The sequence below is a fragment of the Tachyglossus aculeatus genome, chromosome 6 (assembly GCF_015852505.1).
Source record: "Tachyglossus aculeatus isolate mTacAcu1 chromosome 6, mTacAcu1.pri, whole genome shotgun sequence".
In the NCBI taxonomy this organism is placed as follows: Eukaryota; Metazoa; Chordata; class Mammalia; order Monotremata; family Tachyglossidae; genus Tachyglossus; species Tachyglossus aculeatus.
In genome coordinates this window covers 26,571,355-26,594,026 of record NC_052071.1, presented here as the reverse complement: position 1 = coordinate 26,594,026, position 22,672 = coordinate 26,571,355, and the positions used below count along the sequence as shown (strand labels likewise).

At 41.9% G+C, this 22,672-nt stretch overlaps 1 long non-coding RNA gene across 1 annotated transcript in view; it reads right to left on the bottom strand.

Annotated features, from left to right (window-relative positions):
* Positions 1-22,672, bottom strand: part of LOC119929784 — a 52,162-nt gene that overhangs the window by 16,821 nt on the left and 12,669 nt on the right. The window contains exon 2 of the long non-coding RNA XR_005451590.1: positions 18,429-18,497. This is a non-coding gene — a long non-coding RNA (uncharacterized LOC119929784). The remainder of the gene's footprint in view (positions 1-18,428; positions 18,498-22,672) is intronic.

The window sequence follows — 22,672 nt, the reverse complement described above, 5'->3', positions numbered from 1 at the left end:
TTAAAATCAGTGTCCCAAAGAAAGGAAGGAAAATACATCCAAGGGCCTCCTGCAAGAGCATAGTCTGCCTCCAAAAGGTTATTATGTCTGTCTCCTTGAGGCTATTTTTGTCTGCAATAACATTCCAGCAAGATCCTCTTGATGGCATTCTTTTAGTGGATCTAGCTCCAAGATGCTAACCTCTTCAACTAGAAGTCAATGGGGAATCCCACTTTTAGAGTGGATTTGGCTAGAGGGAATATGCCATAAAAATTAAAGATGTGAAACGATCAGAATCATGAGCTTAAAGGGTCTTCTGGCAGTTTTTCAGTTCCTAACTCTGCTTCCTAGGCAGGATCACAATTGAATTATCCCAAATGAGGGACAGGCCTTCCATACTGGGCAGGATAGCTACTCATATGGAAAGAGATGATGAGAGGAAACACCACCAGGCACTACAAACTTTAAGTTCGCCATCACAATAAGGAACAACCTTTGAGCGTGCCTGGCGTGACGGACTGTGGATCACTCAATGGCCTTTTCAGACACAGATGCACTTCATTCATTCATTTAACCAAATTCATTTAGTGCTTACTGTGTGCAGAACACTGTACTAAGCGCTTGGAAAGCACAATTCAGCAACAGATAGAGACAATCTGTACCCAACAACGGGCTCACTGTAGATGAACTTCACTATCAGTGGTATCTTCTCTATGAAGGACAACTACATCTATCTATATAGATATGTATGTATGTTTAGATGTGATATACACACAACCCACTCATAAAGATCTTCAAGAAAAATGTTATCACCTTTCCTTGAGCTGTAGAATTTATTAGCATAGGACAGATCGCACAGGGTGGATGTGGCTCCTTTTAAGCAAGGGTTTCACGTGCCAATTAAGGTAGAGAGAAGAGACTGCCAAGAGTGACCGGCTCTATAAACTGCGGCTATCACTGCAGACCAAAAGTCTGTCTTTACAGAGAGAGTGGAGAAAGGTCTGTGCATCCCTCTTGTCATTCATCCTAATACAGCACCATATTTGATCGTGAATAACAATTCTTCAAATTCCAATATGAACCATAATGATCTCTACTTTAGGAGGCTGCAATGTTGTCATCCCTGTGAGTGGATGTCGTTGAAAAGATAGCTCACAGCCAACCTCAAGTATACCCATGTGGACACCAATTAAGCTCAGAGTCAGGGAAAAGGGGGAAAAGCAATTTGGGGTAAGGATTGAGGGAACCCATTGGTTGTGGCAAAATACCACTGGCAGAACACCAGGCCTATGAGGGAACATAGGTTTCAGTATTTTAGAGGCCTTTCCAAGATTAACTCAATCCATGACCATGAAGGAGACTTAATCTGACTTTATATATTTTTTAAAAAACCTAGGCAGCTATGGATTGCATTCATGAAAAGGACATAGTAATATGGATTGCATTCATGAAAAGGACAGAGTAATCAGTAAGGGAGACTGCACATTAGCAAGCGTTCTTCCCTGGTAGATTACCTCAGCATGAGACTACACATCTCAACCAAAGGAATTGCTACTGTGATCTTCACAAACTAACAACTGAATCAGCTGGCAAGGATGGCAACAGATTTCTATGCCCTTCAATGATGCAGGAGGTCAGTGACAATTTCTAAGAAATGGTGGTATTAAAGCTGGGGAACAAGGTACACATACGAGGTAGATGGGAATAACAAAGATGATTATTTTGGTTTTTATCTCATTTACATATTTTTTTAAATTTAGATTTTCCTTGAAGCAATAATGTTATGGTCATCATGTGAAATCTGAATTTATTTCTAGCAGAAATATATTTGCTTTGTTCAGGTTATATTCTCCTCTCTAACTGCCTATTATTTTTCTCTCACCTCTTTTGCAAGCTCTTCACATGTAAGTTTCTTGTAGGTCTCCAGTCTCTGGTATACTGTACTAAGCGTTTGGGAGAGTACAATGCTCTGTACACAGAAAGCACTCAATAAATATAATTGATCAACAAGTTTTACACTCACTGTCATGTTCACATACTCATGTGTTGAAATTCACCTACACACAAACTATCCTCCACCTCTACAAGTGGTTTGTTGATCCTAGTATAAACGGAGATGGAGTCTAGTTGTGCAGGAGATTCAAAGTTACCTAGCTATACCTTGAACATATTAACTTTTAAAATTAAACTCAAGTGTAGTGCACCTGTAATCATCTTATTGTTTATCTACACGTCAGATTAGACAGCTTCACAAATAGCCACTGAACATTAAGTTTTGGCTGTTGCCAAAGGGAAGTGTGTGTGCTGATTTAACAAAATGCTACTTTAAAAAAATAAATGCATTGGGGTTAATATTTGTCATATATACTATGATAATAGAACATAGGGTTGACTCTAAGGAATGGGTTAAAGAAAAAGGTTAGGAGTGGGAAAGCAATGGGAACTGGTGTGGAGGCAAACTGAAGAAGAAAAGCACAAACGTAGGAATTCAAGTGCAGGAGTAGGATAATTCCCCAAACCTTCAGCCTATTTAAGCAAGAGTGCTGACTGCAGATGAGAACCTAAAAGCATATTTATTTAGATTTTAAATGGTGAAATAAGACAAGCAAAAATGTTGATGACCCTGATGACACTCTCACTCATGTGAGACATGAGTGAAAAACCCCCTTAGTGTTCCGATCTGGCAATGTGAAAGTTTCCTAGTTTGAGGAAGAAGTCTAATCCTCGCTACCATGCCTTCTCCCCATTTGACTGCTCATCCCTTCCCTTGGCGAAATGACATTCTATTTGGCCCAGAGTTATCCTGCTCTCTTCTCAGCAGAGATGGCCACCTTCTAATAAAGGGAAATGAAGGGGCTTGCGGCCCTCACCTCGCCTCCACTACCCCCTCCCGCTGGAATCTTTGACCATTCTGTAGAGCACAGTGGCTTTCTCTAATTTATATCTTGAAACCCAAGCACTGTGAGGCACGACTTTTACAGAATCCTTATTCCACCCTTCATAAAGTCTCTCCACTTCAAAGTTCAGCAGCAACGTATTTCTCCAAATTGTGGTCATTTAGTGGAGCTATTTAAAGTCGATGTCTACTAAGAAACATTCACAATACAAAAGCCACCTAATTTTCTTCTGAGGTCATTGGGATTCCACAAATGTCTGAAAAAGAATTTTTAGCTATTCGGAAATTATTATTTTTGTTTACGGAGCATTCATTTATATCAGTAAAATAACAACAGTGACCTTGTTTTGTCAACCCCAATCCATCAGCCATTATGGAAACTAGTTTCTATTTTTAAAAAGGAAAACTGAAGAATTGAAGAATTCAATTTATCAGTCAGTCGATCATACTTAGCACTGACTGTGTGCAAAGCACTGAACTGAGCACTTGGGAGAGTATGATGCAACAATAAACACAGTCCCTGTCCACAGTGAGCTTACAGTCTAAAGGGAGCACTTACTGTGGGCACAGCACTGAACACTAGATACTTGGGAAAGCACAGTAGTTGGAAGACAAAATGTTTACTGCCTACAGGGAAAGACAGGCATTAAAATAGATTAGAAATAGAAGAAACAGTAGACTATAAGAACATTTACCTAAGTATTTTGGGGGCTGGAGTGAGTCTAAAGGGCTTATAAGGTACAAAGCCAAGTTCATAGCTGAGGCAGAGGAGTGGGCAGAAATAAAGGGCTTAGTCTGGGAAGGCCTCTTGGAGGAGAATGTGACTTTATGAAGGTTTTGAAGGCGGGAAGAGTGGTGGACAGTCGGATATTAATGGAAAGGGTGTTCCACATCCAAGGGAGAACAAGGGCAAGACATCAGTGATGGGATAGATGAGATTGAAGTACAGAGAGTAAACCGGTGTTAAAGGAGTGTAGTGGTGCAGATTGAGTTGAAGCCGGAGATCATCAAGGTCAGGTTAAAAGGAGAGCTGATTGAGTGTCTTAATGCCAAATGAAAAGAGTCTCCGATGTAGAAGTGGATGATCAACCACTGGAGGCTTATGAGGAGTGGGGAGATATGGACTGAACAGTTTTTTTTAGAAAAATGATCCAGGCAGCAGAGTGAAGTATGGACTAAAGTGGGGAGAATCAGGAGGCAGGGAGGTCAGCGAGGAGGCCTGTATGGTAGTCAGGGCAGGAAATGAGGAGTGCTTGGATCAGCACGGTAGCAGTTTGGATACAGGAAATAGAGATATTGTGAAGGATTTAGCATTTCATGTTAGAAACCACTATCTAATCTTGTCTGGATGCATGTTGTGAACTTTATTTTGAGTATGTTATCCCTTATACTATAGGATGAAAACCACAAAACTAGGTCAGAACACACTGTTCTAATTGTTTCGGGGACACATTTTAAAGATTGTATATAAACAAATAAAAACTATTAGTAAATAATCTTTATTAAATCTAGAATTGCGGATACCTTAATGTTAGCATATGAAGTAGGACAGCAGGCTACAAATAGGTTGGTAATCCCTATATTAATCATACATACTCCCTACAAACGTTCTGCCTGTCTCTATGAGAGTCCTTCTAAACAAGGTTATGAAAATTTATGACAGTCACTTTTCTATCAACAAAATAGAAAATTGTGGATTTTTTTAAACAGGTCTTATTTTTGGTCGATTTTGGTCCTTGTAAGTAAACAAAACATTTCTCGTTGATTAAGTTGGACTTACTGGTGAGCTTAATCAATCAATCAATCGTATTTATTGAGCGCTTACTGTGTGCAAAGCACTGTACTAAGCGCTTGGGAAGTACAAGTTGGCAACATACAGAGACAGTCCCTACCCAACAGTGGGCTCACAGTCTAAAAGCTTAAATACCTTAGATGTCACTAGGTGATTCTGGAGATTCTGTCACATTGATATGATTGTTGGGTGCATTAAAACAGGAAGAGATGGAATTTAGATGCTGGATTTGGAATCCTCAACTGCAAGGTTAGGAATGAAAATTTAATGATAGTGCCTTACAACAGCTGTGCATAACAGCAGGCTCTCAATCTCCCTGCTGACTTGTCCTTTCAGAGCACTAAAGAGGATGCTGAACATGCTTGAGTAAACCTTTTAGTTCGCATAATCAACTATATTTTATGAAACATATAATCTTTTCATATAGATCAAATAGACCTTCCTGTTGCTTGATGAAAAATATGACTTGGAGCACTGTAAAGACAAAATGAGGGAAATCTTGCCTTCCCACCAGAGAAGTATAACAACTGAAGAACCTAGGCTAAGTCGATTATGGATACGTTAGTGCAGGTGTATCACTAAATTTAAGGGAATTCCACTTACAATCATTACAATGGTTTTATTATCAAGACAACCCCATTAGTTTGGTCATTCATCCCATTTCATACTGGGTAGGTAATTTTTCAGGTATAGGGAGAATGGAGGGGTGATCAGTCAAGGGGTGCCTGAGGGCTGTGATGGCTATCCTTAAATCAATCCATGCAGGTTATCAGCTAGCACCAGACAAGAAAACCTGCTGATGATTATGAGACATTTTTCAGATTCATCAAGGTTCATGGACTGACAGCCTGAAGAAATATGGCGCAGTGCATTGGAGCATGGGCCTGGGAATCAGAAGGTCATGAGTTCTAATCCTGGCTCCTCCACCTGCCTGCTATGTCACTTCACTTTTCTGGGCCTCAGTTCCCTCATCTGCAAAATGGGGATTGAGACTGTGAGCCCCACATGGGACAGGGACTGTGTCCAACCTGATTTGCTTGTATTCACCCCAGCACTTAGTACAGTGCCTGGCACATAGTAAGCACTTGACAAATGCCATAATAATAATAATAATAATAATATGAGGTCACCCTCATACCTACCAAAAAAGCTCACTATCAATAGTGTTACAATAATAATAATAATAATAATTGGGGTATTTGTTAAGTGCTTACTATGTGTCAGGCACTGTGCTAAGTGCTGGAGTAGATACAAGGTAATTGGGTTGGATACAGTCCTTGCTCCATGTGGGGCTTACAGTTTTAATCCCCATTTTCCAAATGAGGTAATGGAGGCACAGAGAAATGATATGACTTTCCCAAGGTCACACAGCAGACAAGTGGCAGAGCTGAAATTAGGATCCATGTCCCTAAACCATGCCACTTCAAAGGGCAATCACGTACATATGTGGGAGGATGTGTATGAATTTATGTTTTAATTTTTTAAATTAATTTGATCCCATCCACACATAAAATGGGGATTCAACTAGTAATTATAAAACCCCGATGTGACATGGACCCTAATACAGTGCTCCTTAAGGCTTTTTTTTCTTCCTTACACATCTTCCCCAAATGAAGTTCTTTGACACCATGCCACTAACAGCATTAGATTATAAATCTCAAGGAATCTGTGACAAATCTAAAACTCTGAGGAACTGATCCAGAATTTTTCTTGGAGGTACATTACTGTAGACAACACCACCATCCTTCTCCCTCCCCTCTAGACTGTAAGCCCCTTGTGCACAGGGATTGCCTCTTTTTATTGCTGCATTGTGCTTTCCAAGCATTTAGTACAGTACTCTGCACACAGTAAGCATGATTGAATGAATGAATGAGTTTACATTATTGGGACCTTCACCCTTTTCCTGATCTTTTTCTGCCTTCAGAATATTGCCCCAACTTCTGGACACCTCTACCAGAATGTCAGGCCAACACCTCAAATTTAACATATCCAAAACAGAACTCCTCACCTTCTCATGCAAACCCTGTTCTCCTCATGACTTTCTCATCACTGTAGACAGAACCACGCTCCTCCCTGTCTCACAAGCCCACCATAACCTTGGCATTATCCTCAACTCATCTCTCTCATTCAACTCATAATCAATCTTTCACCAAATCCTGCCAGTTCTACCTTCGCAGCATCTTTAGAATCTACCCTTTCCTTTCCATCCCAACTGCTACCAGGCTGAGCCAAGCATTCATCACTTTCCACCTTGACTACTGCATCAGCCTCCTCACTGATATCCCTGCCTCTCCCCTCTCCAGTCCAAACTATTCATTTTGCATTTGTAAAGTTGAGTGTTCAGGATTAGCAGTCACGACCAAATCTCAAAAGTGAGAAGTGATCGGTGCCATTTCTTGAATTTGAAACTTATCCTCTTGGAGAAGTAGTGTGGCAGAGTGGAAAGAGCCCGGGCTTTGGAGTCAGAGGTCATGGGTTCAAATCCCAGATTTGCCAATTGTCAGCTATGTGACTTTGGGCAAGTCACTTAACTTCTCTGGGCCTCAGTTCCCTCATCTGTAAAATGGGGATTAAGACTGTGAGTCCCCCATGGGACAACCTGATCACCTTGTAACCTCCCCAGCACTTAGAACAGTACTTTGCACATAGTAACCGCTTAATAAATGCCATTATTATTATTAAGCTTCACCCCAATCCCACCCCTACCCACAGTCTTCCTTTTAAAGAAAACAAGCCTTGCCAGGTGCTCGGCTCTTTGAATTTCCACTACGCCTAGCTTTCTCCAGCTGCTCTGGGATGGTCAACCTCTGGGATTGTCAATTCCCAGATGATGCTTTCTTGTTGGTCTGTGCTGAGGATGGGAAGAACCCTGCAGTAGTTCTGTCCTAGATTAGCTATGTTCAAAGCTGCTGAATTGTTCCTTTTTTGTAATTTTTGTATTTTTTATTTACATCCACAGCCTCCAGGCAATGAAAACATTTTTAATGAACTAATACAAATGCTACATATTAATTTTAAACAGCTTATATAGTCAGCTGAGAAATTATGGTTTGGTTTAAAAAAAATGGCTCAATAATTTATGACTATGACCTCTATATGTACCTCAGATAAAATAGTGATTTTAAATAACCAAATCCATAATTACCACCATCACTATCAGAAAACAATCTGATACCTCTGGGTGCAAGCTGATTTCCAGTGGCAATGAGCAAGTAATTTTCTCTACTTGTATTCCCCATTAAACAACTGCATAGACAGTAATTTGAGGTTGCCTTGCTCCAAAGCATCAGGTACTAGCTGTCAACAGAGGGAGAATACAAAGTTAAATAGATTAATTACTTAAAGTGTGGAGCATTTAGAATAATCCGCACTTAATGCAATAAGGCTTAAGCATGTCACTGTAGAAAGAACAGAACAATTCCTACATAAAATACATCCCTTACCCTGGACTTCATTTAATTAACTAGCTTCAAAAGCTAGGATGTTTTCAAATAAAATATAAGCTTGCTTCGCCACACACAACCCAATGTAACTGGACTTACACGTAAAGAAAACAGAAGAATCTTGCTCCACATTTATAAAGCTCAGCTGTTTTGAACCAAACAAATTTCATCCTTAAAATATACACAACACCCACAGATGATTAAGAAATCAATGGAATTCGAATGCCTACTGTGTGCAGAGCACTGTATTAAATTTTTGAATGTTCTCCTCTCACCTTATCTCACTGATTTCCTACTACAGCCCACTCACTTCACTCTAATGCCAACCTTACTGTACCTCAATCTCAACTGTCTCGTTGCCCACATCCTGTCTCTGGTCTGGAACTCCCACCTGCCTTCATCGCTGCGGACCACCCCCTTATCTTGGAAACATCATCTAACTTTGGCTTCACTGATACCGTCCTCTCCTGGTTCTCCTCCTGTCTCTCTGGCCGCTCCCTTCTCAGTCTCTTCAGCAAGCTCCTCCTCTGCCTCCCACCCTTTAACTGTGGGAGTCCCTCAGTGCTCAGTTTTGGGTCCCCTTCTATTCTCCATCTACACCCACTCCCTTGGAGAACTCATTCTCTCCCAAGGCTTCAATTGCTATTTCTTTGCGGATGATTCCCAAATCTACAACTCCGGCCCTGATCTCTCTCCTTCTCTGAAGTCTTGTATTTCCTCCTGCCATCAGGACATCTCTATTTGGATGTTCCGCTGATACCTCAAACTTAATATAAAACAGAATTCCATCTTTCCATCCAAATCCTGTCCATCCCCCTGATTACAGGACATAATTCTTGCAAAGTGGCAAGCAGTGTAGCCTAGGGAAAAGAGCAGAGTCTGGAAGTCAGTGTGCCTTAGTGGAAAGACCACGGGCTTGGGAGTCAGAGGTCGTGGGTTCTAACTCCGGCTCCACCACTTGTCAGTTGTGTGACTTTGGGCAAGTCACTTAACTGCTCTGTGCCTCAGTTACCTCATCTGTAAAATGGGGGTTAAGACTGTGAGCCCCACGTGGGACAACCTGATTACCTTGTATCTACCCCAGCACTTAGAACAGCGCTTGGAACATCGTAAGCGCTTAACAAATGCCATAATTAAGTCAGAGGACCTGAATTCTAATCCTAGCTCTCCCACTTGCCTGCTGTGTGACCTTGGGAAAGTCATTTAATCTCTCTGTGCCTCAGTTTGCTCACAGTCTTAATCCCCATTTTACAGTTGAGGTAACTGAGCACAGAGACGTTAAATGACTTGTTCACGGTTACACAGCAGACGTGGTGAAGCCAGGACTAGAACTCAGTTTTCTTTTCCCCCCTCAAAAATCAGGGTGAGAAAATTACACAATGGAGGCAGTCATAAGAGTAAATATGTTAAAGCCTGCATGTCCACCCCGGGGCATAATACATTTTAAGCACTTAACACCATAGTTTGGTCCTATGGCTCCCAAACCAAAGCCAGTTTACACAATTCACTGACGTTCCCTTAGCTCCTTATTTCTGACTGTTTTGATCTGTGAGGCCCCCTGGGTCCTGCTAGACTAAAAAGGATTCTGGGCCATATAACCTCTCTGTGCCTCAGTCTCCAAAAAGTGCTCCATTTTGCTGGCAGGGATGGTAGAATCTAGCTAAAAAGGGAACTTCTGGGGCAGCAAGGTTTGCCTGTTCCAACTTTCCTGGCAGATCTAAGCTCCCTGTGGGCAGGGAATGTATCTACCAACTCTACTATATTGTACTCTCCCAAGCACTTAGTATAGTGCTGTACCTACCAGGCCAATGGTAAAAGAACTCCATTCCCCTTCTAGGGGTGCAGATTTCTCCTTAGGTGGAACTCTGGCTAAAACTTGAGTTTGCTAATCTGCTACCCTCCCCTGGTCCCAGCCTGGGTCTCTGATGGAAGACAGTATAAATGTGGTGAGGTTGTTTAATCTCCGCTTAAACTATATCTGGGGTTAAAAAAAAAAAAAACGAGTTGAACTAATCTGGGGCTTTTTCAGTCTAAGCCCATTTTCATTCCCTTTCTCCAAGCAAAAGCCTCAGGGCACCCATGCAACTTTGCAAAACACTTGTGTAACCAGGCAATCAGCTGTGCAGTTACAGCTTTAAACCTCTTAGTCTGTAAATATCTTTCTCTGTACCTCAGTTTTTTTTATCCCTCTGTTGGCATTCTTTTCATTTTGTAATATTGCCTAAATCTTGACTTTGGTTATTATTCAGTTTCGGAATCTCATTCAGCCATGATTACTGGGGCTTTTGCAGAGTTAGCAAATTGATCTCAGCCAATTTTTACCATCCCACTTTTTTTCTGGACTGCTCTGAAAAGAGGATGGGTCATTCTCAGTCCTAGTTTGGTGCTATGCAGATAGCAGCCCCATCTATCTCTAGAAGCAAAAGCTCTCAAGTCTCATAGACAGTTTTCAGAAGGCAGTTTAATAATCAGCCAGTGCTGGGAACTGGTCTTCTAAATCCGCCCAACGATCTGAGTGGCTTTCTGGTGGTGCTGTAACGTCTCCCAAAGTAACCCTGCTTACCTATATGTGCCCGTCTTCTGTGCCGTTTTCTGGCTTGATTTCCCTAGTTGTGCGGAGGACAACTGTATTTTTTTTTTTTTGCTGTGGTTATTCTTTGGGGGTTTTTATTTCTTATTTTCTGCAAGGAGGTAGAAAAGACTTCCCCAGGCTTTTCTAAGCCACCCGGAACAGCCAAAGTAGAGACAGTTTATAAAATGGGTAAAGGCACGATAGCAACTGCTGATGTTGAAGTCCTGGTCATTTTGTTCTGTGTCTAAAATGGCCACCCACCCTCCATTCTGGCCACCACTCCGTGGAACACCACTGTGCTTAGGAGGAATCAGGAGAAAGAGTATAGTTGGCCAAGTAAAAACCATCACCACTACTATAAAAACAACTCAAGCCCATGTCCTACTTGGAGTAAGACACGCTTTACCTTCCTAGCCATTGTCGACTGAGAAGTACTCACCCAGACAGCAAGAAGTCAAAAAAGGAGCACTATTCTACTTTCCGGGACACAGTGTACAAGATTCTCTCAACGATACTAGCAACCACTACAATCTCATGTCAACAGCTTTGAACCGAAAGACAACTCTAAATATGTCCTAAATACAATAAGTTTTCCTGGAGAACTTGGAAGGGAGAGGCGATTGCTTAGAACCTCAAAGAGTCCTTGGGTTAGGCCCTGTTAGCTAAATCACAGTAAGGCTATGGACAGTTCTTCGAAGTAGGAGGTCCTTCTGCAAATCCTTGAGAAGCAGTGTTTGAAGAGCAGCATGGCCTAGTACGAAGAGTACAGGTCTGAGAGTCCGAGGAGCTGTATTCCAGTCCCAGCTCTGCTACACGTCTGCTGTGTGACTTCGGGCAAGTCACTTTACTTTTCTGTGCCTAAGTTGCCCCATTTATAAAATGGGAATTAAGACCTTGAGCCCCAGGTGAGACATGGACTGTGTCCAGCCTGATTTAGCTTGTATCTACCCTAGTGCTTAGTTTAGAGCCTGGCCCATAATAGTTAACAAATACCATTAAAAAAAAAATTCTGGCTGCCTCAGTGGTAGTTCCACACCTACCATCTCTCAGTTCAATTCTCGGCCTTCCTTCTACTCGACCTTTTATTCTATCTAACTGACCAATTTTGCTAAGTTATCGCAGGCCCTGGCCCTGCCATTACCTTCTCCTCACCCTCGGCTTCAAGGCTCTCCATCACCTCACCCACTCCTACCTCACCCCTCTTCTCTCCTTCTACAGCCCAGCCCGCACCCTCTGCTCCTCTGCCGCTAATTTCCTCACCGGGCCTTATTCTCGCCTGTCCCGCCGTCGACCCCCGGCCCACGTCCTCCCCCGGGCCTGGAATGCCCTCCCTCTGCCCATCCGCCAAGCTAGCTCTCTTCCCCCCTTCAAGGCCCTACTGAGAGCTCACCTCCTCCAGGAGGCCTTCCCAGACTGAGCTCCCTCCTTCCTCTCCCCCTCCGCCTTACCTCCTTCCCTTCCCCACAGCACCTGTATATATGTTTGTTTGTATTTATTACTCTATTTATTTATTTATTCTACTGGTACATATCTATTCTATTTATTTTATTTTGTTAATATGTTTTGTTTTGTTCTCTGTCTCCCGCTTCTAGACTGTGAGCCCACTGTTGGGTAGGGACTGTCTCTGTATGTTGCCAACTTGTACTTCCCAAGTGCTTAGTACAGTGCTATGCACACAATAAGCACTCAATACGATTGATTGATTGATTCTCCTTGTTTGGACCGGAGCCATGGAATTGTCTCTGCCCTATCCTCTTGAATCTTTTTTTTCTGTTATCTTTTAGGGGGAACCATCTGGCTTGGCTTTTTAATGCCAAATGCCTCTGAGCCCAGTTCAATGTCTGCAACAACTGACTCATCATCCTTATCTAGACTCCTGCTTAGCTCACACTGTCTAACAGCTACCCCTGGAAAGGTAATGGGAGACAGTCCAAGAGGTAGATCCAAATTAGGGTTGACACCTTACGTTCCTTAACTCAAGTTGTCCCTGATAGCCCTCTGAGTTATTAATAAACCCAGGGACGCTGTCAGGAACTCTGAAATCTAAGACACCAACGTAAGTAGTATCAGACACTTCCGAGGCAAAGGCCCCTAAGCATTACAGTTAGCACCTCAAGGGCACTTCTACTGCCTGGTTTGAAGATGTCATTATTCAGGCAGCATTCACTATGCCTTCTAACCACGGTGAAAATGTGACAGCTTGGCACTATCACTTATATTTGACTTCAACATCCCTGGGGAAGCATCAGGAAACATGCTGGTCACACTAGACAATTTTTGTTTTCCTGTGACCGTATTAAAAATGGAAAATTTCACTACAAAAAATACCAACTCAATGTTACACATTGGGATATTGTACTAGATATTCAGAAAACAAAATCTGCAGCATATCCCGCTTGCTGCCCTAAGATATTTTGCTGATCAAAGTTCCAATCCTTCAGGACTTAATAATGATGACCTTCTATAATCTGTCAGCTTTCTTTGCCCAATAATTATATCATCTAGGAAATGCTTATTAATAGACCCTGGCAACAGGTACCCTTTGTTACCTGGATATTTTCTTCACTTGAAGGAGGCAAAACCAGCAAGCTCAAGATCAACATCACCACTGGGAATCCATCACGACAACAGTACAATTCACTTAAACAGTGATGGAACCAAAAAAATTCAACATTTCTAACATGGCCTGTGTGTTTTCCAACATCCATTTCTCACACTTCTCATGCTGATTCTGTCTTCCCTTTAGAAATTTATCTTGGTTCTTTGATCCCAAAGGAAGGGCTGTAGATGCCAGTCAGCTTTTGCTGTGTACCTCACACCTGCTTAACTTAAAATTGAAATATTTCTGAACATAGCATCTCTGCCTCCTATTACAGTAAATGTTCTTCCCTTTGTGCCATAGTTTAAACGCAAAGAAGCAAAGTTAAATTTAGAATAGGATTTTAACCTTTCAACAGAATCAGAACTGAAGCCCTTCTAGTATTTGGAAAGAAAATAATTCCTCTCTGCAGACTTTCGTACTCTTGTACTCTTGTCCAGATATTCCCAAAAAGCTAACCAACACAGAGCCACAACACTATAGGTAGAGACACAGAGCTTCAAATTAATTTGTAGCATTGATTTCATAATATTTAGATTGAAGGGATAGTTTAAAAATGGCCATGAGGGATTTAAATTTTTCTGCCAGCTCACATACTATTACAATTATCAGGAAAGTGTTTTAATGTCTATTTGGAAATGCCATTTATTGGGCATACAGACCTTCACCAATTGAAAGAAGACACACATTTGTTTAGGTCTGAAAGCAAGGAAGAAATTGATACTGCCAGAAGCTCCTTTTAATTGTTCATTAACCCTCTCATAATTACACTCTTTCAGAATTCAAATTATCCCTTAACCAAATGGCAACATCTTCTAATTGGATGGATAACACAATAGCTTCTTAATTCAAATTATGCTGTCTTGCAAAATCTTTTATAGACACTTCATACCACCTAGATTGGATGAGAAACAAGTGTCTGCCACCTCCCTCCTCCGTCAATTTCCCCCTGTGCATAATTAGTTATTTTGCTCTCAATAGCAACTCCCATTACATACGAATCTTCAGGAATATTTGGAATTCCATGCATTCATACGGTCAACATGGTGACAAGCAACTATGACAGTTACAACTCTCCAAAACCTAGGGCTCAGGTGCCAATAGAAGTTGTTTCTAATTGGTATTTTTAATAGTTTCTTCATAAATTAAAAAATAAAAAACTACTAAGTACTTGGTCTCCACTATAGTAATGATTAAAAGAACATGGAAGTAAATTCTTTGAAATGTCTGCACCAATATCTCGAAAGCAGCATGGCATAGTGGAAAAAGCACAAGTCTGGGAGTCAGAGGACCTGGGTTCTAATCACTTGTCTGCTGTGTGACTTTGTGCCTCAGTTCCCTCAGCTGCCAAATGGGATTCACTGCATGTTCTCCCCCCTACTTCGCATGTGAGCCCCATGTGGGATCTCATGATCTTGCATCCACCCCAGCACTTAGTAGAGTGCTTGGCATGTTGTAAATGCTTAACAAATACTACAATGATCATCATCATCGTTATTAAGATAATTCCTCATTAGCAACAGTATCACACACATACAGTTAGTTTTAATGTGCGCTATAGCTACAATCACGTCTGCAATCTTTCCACTTAAACTGCGATCGATTCCTTCCCGTGGGTTCTCGGTCCCCAAGTTTTTGGGATTGGGTTGAAGTACCTCCTTCATTCTCCGTAGGATTCTCCATCATCCACACCGCTACAGAAGCAGCGTGGCTCAGTGGAAAGAGGCTGGGCTTGGGAGTCAGAGGACTTGAGTTCTAATTCCTGCTCCGCCACACGTCTGCTGTGTGACCCTGGGCAAGTCACTTAACTTCTCTGTGCCTCAGTTACCTCAGCTGGAAAATGGGGATTAAAAGTGTGAGCCCCGCGTGGGACAATCTTATTACCCTGTATCGATCCCGGCGCTTAGAACAGTGCTTGGCATATAGTAAGCGCTTAACAAATACCATAATTATTATTACTAACACTACCTAAACCGCAGTTATAAGATGAAGCCCGTAGATGGCACCAGAGTGAACAGGCCTGTAAATTGTGAGAAATTCAAATGAATAATTTCATCACCAAACAACGTTATTCAAAAGCCCGGTTATCCTTCGATCCTTCGATTTCCCTAAACTAACTTTCCCTCTCTGAGTCATTTCTTCTTAAAAAAAAATTGGACACCAATTGTCTGCGGAACAAGGCACAGGTGCACCCCGTAAATTCAGCAGCATTATGTACACCTTAAGCGCCAAGCACAGTGCTCTGCACACAGTAAGCGCTCAATAAATACGAATGAGTGAATTTATGTTCTTATAAATTGTAGTATCATGAAAGGCAGGATGTACACTACGTTTTCCCAGAGATTTACAGGTTATAAATGAAGCTCCACTCCAGAACTTCCAGAAAAATAACATGAATTCCTTTAGGTGCTGTATGTTGTAATGCTAAACATCACTAAGCGATTGTTTAATCTTTGTAAATCCCATTCAAAGCCGATTATCACATTATTAAACGATTTGAAATACGACTGCATATTTGCAGGGGCCTGAAGAAGTTTGTTTTGTTGACTGGGAATGATTTTAGGGAGTCAAATCAAATAATGTTTCTGATCTGCATGCCCAGGCTCTAAGTGATCTTTGCAGAAGATCACCTGCCATCACACATTACCCCGGTCATACGTCACGGGCTGAGTTAGATTAAAACGGTAGAGAGGGTGCTGCTAATGAGCGTGACATGAGCCGGGATGCGGGCCGAGGAGAGCAGAGGCCAGAGGGTGGGAGGGAAGCAGAGGCCAGAGAGTGGGAGGGAAGAAGAGACCAGCAGCCACAGCCCTTTCTCAACCTCCCAGATGCTTCTACTGGAGACAGAGCAGCAATTCAGGTCATGTGAGATCTGTGCCAGCCCAGCCCACGCAACCCCAAGATCAATATGGGGGCTCCCTGTGACCACACCTGGAGGGGACTGCTTCCTCCTGCTCTCAAAGAGCTTACAGTCTACCATCATAAGGCTGAAAAATAAGAAATGCCATTACTGGCTAATGGTCCAACCTGTCCAGGAGAATGCAACGCTTAATGACTGCCCTCCAACCTAAATCGTTAGGAATGTACCATCCAACCTCCCTAACATTTCCTTGTTCATCCCTAGCCTTCCCGCTAGAAGCCCAAGATGGGCCATTGTTTCCTTAACATATTTACTTGTGAATTTTCCGATGTACTTTTCAACATAGGACACTAGCATCCAGGCGCTCCATACTGGAATTTGACCTGAATCAGAATAGAAATCCAGAGCACAGGGATGTAGCTAAAATTATATCGATTATATCCATATAGATGGGTCTCCCCTCAAAGGCCCTTTACAAATATCAACTTCACAGCAGAGAGATGGTACATGTCAAGGATGAACTACAAGCCTTGTTTTGTCTTCAGGACCAGCCTGGTTTGCTACCACTCTTTCACTAACCTTATCTCTTATCCACAGTTACCAGGAAATCATTTCTGTCTGAACTAATTATCTCTGAAAGCTGAGAAATTCGGCCTTCACCTTTTCCACCATGGCTTCACAGACTATTCACTGCATCCCCATGTCATGTTCCACAGTTTGTTCTCCAAGAAAGTAAGCCCAAATACTATGCCCAACCCGAATAAGGCATAATGGTCTATGACTGATAACAATGCTGGTGGTAAAATGGGAGGGTTTCACTCTCTATCTAAAGTTTACCAAATATAAAATTCAGTATATCCCTCTTCAGGGTCTAAACTCATCACATTCACCTCACTCAAAACTTTATAACCAAATACAGGAACTAGAACCGGCACCCTAGCACATCTCAAGAAAATAAAAATGACTCAAACAAACCTGAAAAAAGGAATATCTACACAATTACCTGAACAATGCCTTGAACTCCCCCCACCCTACCCCCCACAAAAAAATCTGTTTTTTGTTCAATCTGGCATTATGGCCGTTACACCACTTTAGGTGACTTGTTTCAATAGGAAAAGTAGAGTGACAACAATGCCAGTTAAAAAGCTGAATACAGTGAAATACTGATTTGCAAACTGTGATTTTTAGAGTAGTGTGGCAGCAAGGTCACAGAACCTTTCCTCAAGCATTGTTGCACTGCCTTGAAGAAAGCTGCTAGCTTGGCATAAGACGTTTCTGGACATGCCCAGGTTCTCCCAACGGCCACCTGTTTATAACTCTGATAATGATATTGAACATCTTGTTGATCTGTTTATTTTCCTGCAATGAGCCTGCAGAGTGTTTGAGATTAGGCAGACTGTCAACATTTGCTGGAGGACATTAATTGTTATGTCTATAACGGATTCCCAGCACAGCATTTTAGCAGAACAATCATGAATCTGAGGACACAATTAAAACACAGCCACTCTCTTGCCACTGACGGCTATGCTTTGTACCCTGTATAATAATAATGGCATTTATTAAGCGCTTACTATATGCAAAGCACTGTTCTAAGTGCTGGGGAGGTTACAAGGTGATCAGGTTGTCCCACGGGGGGCTCACAGTCTTAATCCCCATTTTACACATGAGGTAACTGAGGCACAGAGAAGCTAAGTGGCTTGCCCAAAGTCACACAGCTGACAATTGGCGGAGCTGAGATTTGAACCCATGACCTCTGACTCCAAAACCCGTGCTCTTTCCACTGAGCCACGCTGCTTCTCTAAATACTGTATGTACAGGTGAGCCAATTTTTGATAAGCAAGTCACCCACATTTTTCTTCTATATGTCTTTATTAGAAGAAAATTGAAGATGCAGTCAGCCTTCACTGTCGTGGAAAAAAGTGTCCAAAAAATGGCACGGTTGGCAGATTCAGAATGAATCATTAGAGTCAATGGAGGAAACTGGGATTAGAAGATTGTCTGCCATCATGGTGTGCGGAAAAAGTTTTGTGTAGAACTAATGCTACTTGGGGATCTGGTTTATTGCAGCACTTCTATGCAGGCAGAAATAAATCATCCTTGAGTGTTCGTCACCACAGAGATGGAGAGACAGGGAGAGCAAGAGAGGGCACAGATCTCAGTCATCCAGCGGTGGGACCTGAATACTTTGCATCTACCACAATGCTTGGCACATAGTAAGCACTTAATAAAACCCACAAGCATCATTATTATCATTGTTAATACCAAGTACCGCTATTATTCTTACTACCTTCACGGTGCTGGCACTCTTGGAGGGAATGAATTTTGTGGCAGGCTGACGGCACGGTGAAAGCTGACCCTGTGGAAAAATGGTAAGAAATACATTTTTGTTCCATTTAAAATGGTAAAATAGTGACCAAATATGCTGGACATATCTACTCCAATGCTTAGAACAGTGCTCTGCACACAGTAAGTGCTCAATAAATACGACAATGAATGACTTGAAGGAACACTCAGTTAAAGCAAAACTGCAATAAAATAACTTACAAAAAGGGTGAGCGTCATCCGTAATGCCCTCTATTCACCAAAAAATATATTAGTAGTTTAGCAAATATCAGTTATCAGAAAGTTCAATCAACCAGTAGTATTTACTGAGGGTGAAGCATTGTAATAACCACTTGGGAGAGGATAATAAAAGTCTCAAGGAGTTCACAATTTGGACAGGTAGACACAAAAACTATCTACAAATAGTGTGTGTACGGGGAGAGAAGAAAGTTTTTCAAGTATTTTACAATGAAGAGGGAGAATATGTCACTGAATATACAAATGAAAATTCCAAACAAACATAAGTGCTAATGTTAGGAGGAAGGTTTCCTGTAGGTGGAATTTTACGGGGGCTCTGAAGATGGGGCAAGTTGTGGTCTGATGGGTTTGGTGGGGAGGTTACAAGCTGGGGAAACAGCGAGAACAAAGGGAAGAGGCAGGAGAATAAAGAGAAAAGTGCAGATAAAAGGTGAACTTGGGAGGGGTGTAGAGTGCCAGCTGGAATGTAGTGGATACGGAGAGCTATTTTGTAGAACTGAGAGTTGATTCAGAAATAGCAAAAAGAAGTCCCCTTAATTTTTTGTTTTTCAATAATCAAAATTCACTTTTCAGAACGCCACACCGAGAAACCATATTTTGTGGCTTATTTGTGAGAGTGCTGCACTTTGAACCTGGAGGAATAATCTTCATTAAAGAATGGATGTGAAAGTTGGCAAACGTTCATTGCATCACCTTTATTTCAGAGCTCCTAATAGAGTAAAAGGGTTTTGTTCCCCCTACTCCAGCTCAGAACTAGGGCTTTGTTTTCTGGGGGGGGGGGGGGGGGAATGGGGAGAGAGGGGAAAAAATAAAGGATGGAAAAATAAAGTTTAACAAAATTTGGATCCTGTTTTCATTCCTTTCTCTCCTACTCAGGCTTTTCTCTTTCACTTTTTGATGCAGCATAGGGCGTATAATATGGACTAAACTAGTAGTTGTGGTTGAAAATGGCAGGGGTAGAGGGGGAAATGAAGGCTCAACAAAATCTAAAAATTAAACAAAGGAATAACATAGACTCAGAGAAAGAAAAAGCCACCAATTATATTTCCAACTCAGCAACTTTTGGGATAAATTCTGGCTTATGCACCTCCTATTGAGAGGCGATGAGGTGAGGCCTTCTTGAAAAGCCCAGGAATGGAAGCCAAGAGACCTACGCTCTGGTTCCGGCTCTGCCACTCGCTTGCTGTGTGATTTTTGGGTGCCACAACCTCTCTGGGCCTCAGTTTCCTCATCTGCAAAATGGGGATAAAATACCTGTTCTCCCTCCCTCTTACACGGTGAGCTCAGTACTGTGATTCTCCATACATCTATCCCAGAATTTAACACATAAGCATTTAATACGGTTATTAGTATTTTCAAAGTTGAGAATTCAAACATCATGCTTGGAATTCAAAGTTCAAAGTTGATGCTCCCTGACATTTTGAAGCAATACAATCTAACGATTTTATTAAGGCATAACTACCTGTAAAGAGCTGTTTCCTGTTAACAGGGAATATTAAAGTGAAAAGTAAAGAGTGTCAAGTTATTCCATTTTCAGGTAAATCCAAATAATTTCATTTTACATTGATTCACCAGCATGAGGAAAATGGACTAGGTTTCAGCTATTACCCTTTGGAGCCAAGTCTGGATATTGGGCCTTCCCCACACCCCATCATGTCCCAAATTGAAAACTTGCTTATCAGCTCCATGGGTGAGGTTAAAAAGATATTAATTTCACTTCGCTTCGCAGCAGGCACATGAAACTCAACAGCAGCAATGCCAGAAAAAAGGAACCTGCATGTTGTACTATCATGTTGTTCTTTGACTCCCCCGCAACCGTGGTATGTCATTTTACAAAATACAAACCCCATTAAGCAAATAATATTCCCCCAAACAACAGTATAAAGCAGAATCTCCTAATAATGACCCACAATACACTCTCTATCCATTTTTAACTAAAAAAAGTAAGTGCCAAAATACTCAGAGTATTTACAGAGAAGCTGTGCACCCAATGGGTAGAGCACGGGCCTGGGACTCAGAAGAACTTGGGTTGTAATCCCTGCTCAGTCACGTGTCTACTGTGTGACCTTGGGCAAGTCACTTCACTTCTTTGTACCTTGGTTACCTCATCTGTAAAATGGGGATTAAGACAGGGAGCTCTCTATAGGATGGGGTCTGTGTCCAACCTGATTAACTTGTATCTACCCCAGCGCTTAGTACAGTGACTGGCACAGAGTAAGCACTTAACAAATACCATAAAAATGAAATAGATACAGAGAGAGAAAACAGTCCCCGAGAAGCAGTGTGGCTCAGTGGAAAGAGCAGGGGCTTTGGAGTCAGAGGTCATGGATTTAAGTCTCAACTCTGCCCCTTGTCAGCTGTGTGACTTTGGGTAAGTCACTTAACTTCTCTGTGCCTCACTTACCTCATCTGTAAAACGGGGATTAAGACTGTGAGCCCCCGGTGGGACAACCTGATCACCTTGTAACCTCCCCAGCGCTTAGAACAGTGCTTTGCACGTAATAAGTGCTTAATAAATGCCATTATTATTATTAAGTTACAGAAAGAGCTTCCCATCAACTCTCCAGCATCACCCCAGTGAAATGAAAATAGTATTTCCCTAAATAGGGACCATTTCTGGGGGCTTTAAATGCCTGTACCTGGAAGAGGTGTCCCAGCCTTTGCCCTGGAGGCCTGAGGAGTTAGGAAGGACCAAGACCACTGCCCTGGGAGAATAACCAAGGTCCATTCATGTCTTCCAGGCCTGGGGTGGAGGAGACTTTTCATGAACAGGGAGAATGGGAGAGCCACTGGGGTCAATTTAAGTCAGCTGAGGCCACCACCACGTGGCCTGGAAATCCCCCTTGCAGCGTCCTGACCAATCAGCTGCCAGCAACCCCACCTCGCCCCGCCCCTACCCAGTCATTCATTAATTCACTCACTCTCACTCATTCAAACGTACTTACTGAGCGCTTACTGTTCATTCATTCATTCAGCCATTCACTCCATCGTATTTATTGAGCGCTGACTATTCATTCATTCATTCAGCAATTCACTCCATTGTATTTATTGAGTGCTCACTGTTCATTCATTCATTCAGCCAGTCACTCCATCGTATTTAATGAGCGCCTACTGTTCATTCATTCAGCTATTCACTCCATCGTATTTAATGAGCGCCTACTGTTCATTCATTCATTCAGCCATTCACTCCATCGTATTTAATGAGCGCCTACTGTTCATTCATTCATTCAGCTATTCACTCCATCGTATTTAATGAGCGCTTACTATTCATTCATTCATTCAGCTAGTCACTCCATCGTATTTAATGGGCGCTTACTGTTCATTCATTCAGCCATTCACTCCATCGTATTTAATGATCGCCTACTGTTCATTCATTCATTCAGCTATTCACTCTATCGTATTTAATGAGCACTTACTGTTCATTCATTCATTCAGCCTCTCATTCCATCTTATTTATTGAGCGCTTACTGTTCATTCATTCATTCAGCCATTCACTCCATTGTATTTATTGAGCGCTTACTGTTCATTCATTCAGCCATTCACTCCATCATATTTATTGAGCACCTACGGTTCATTCATTCATTCAGCCATTCACTCCGTCATATTTATTGAGTGCTTACTGTTCATTCATTCATTCAGCCATTCACTCCATCGTATTTATTGAGTGCCTACTGTTCATTCATTCATTCAGCCATTCACTCCATCGTATTTATTGAGTGCTTACTGTTCATTCATTCATTCATTCAGCCATTCACTCCATCATATTTATTGAGCGCTGACTATTCATTCATTCATTCAGCCTGTGAGCCCGCTGTTGGCTAGGGACCGTCTCTATATGTTGCCAACTTGTACTTCCCAAGCACTTAGTACAGTGCTCTGCACACAGTAAGTGCTCAATAAATACAGTTGAATGAATGAATTCAGCCACTCATTCCATCGTATTTATTGAGT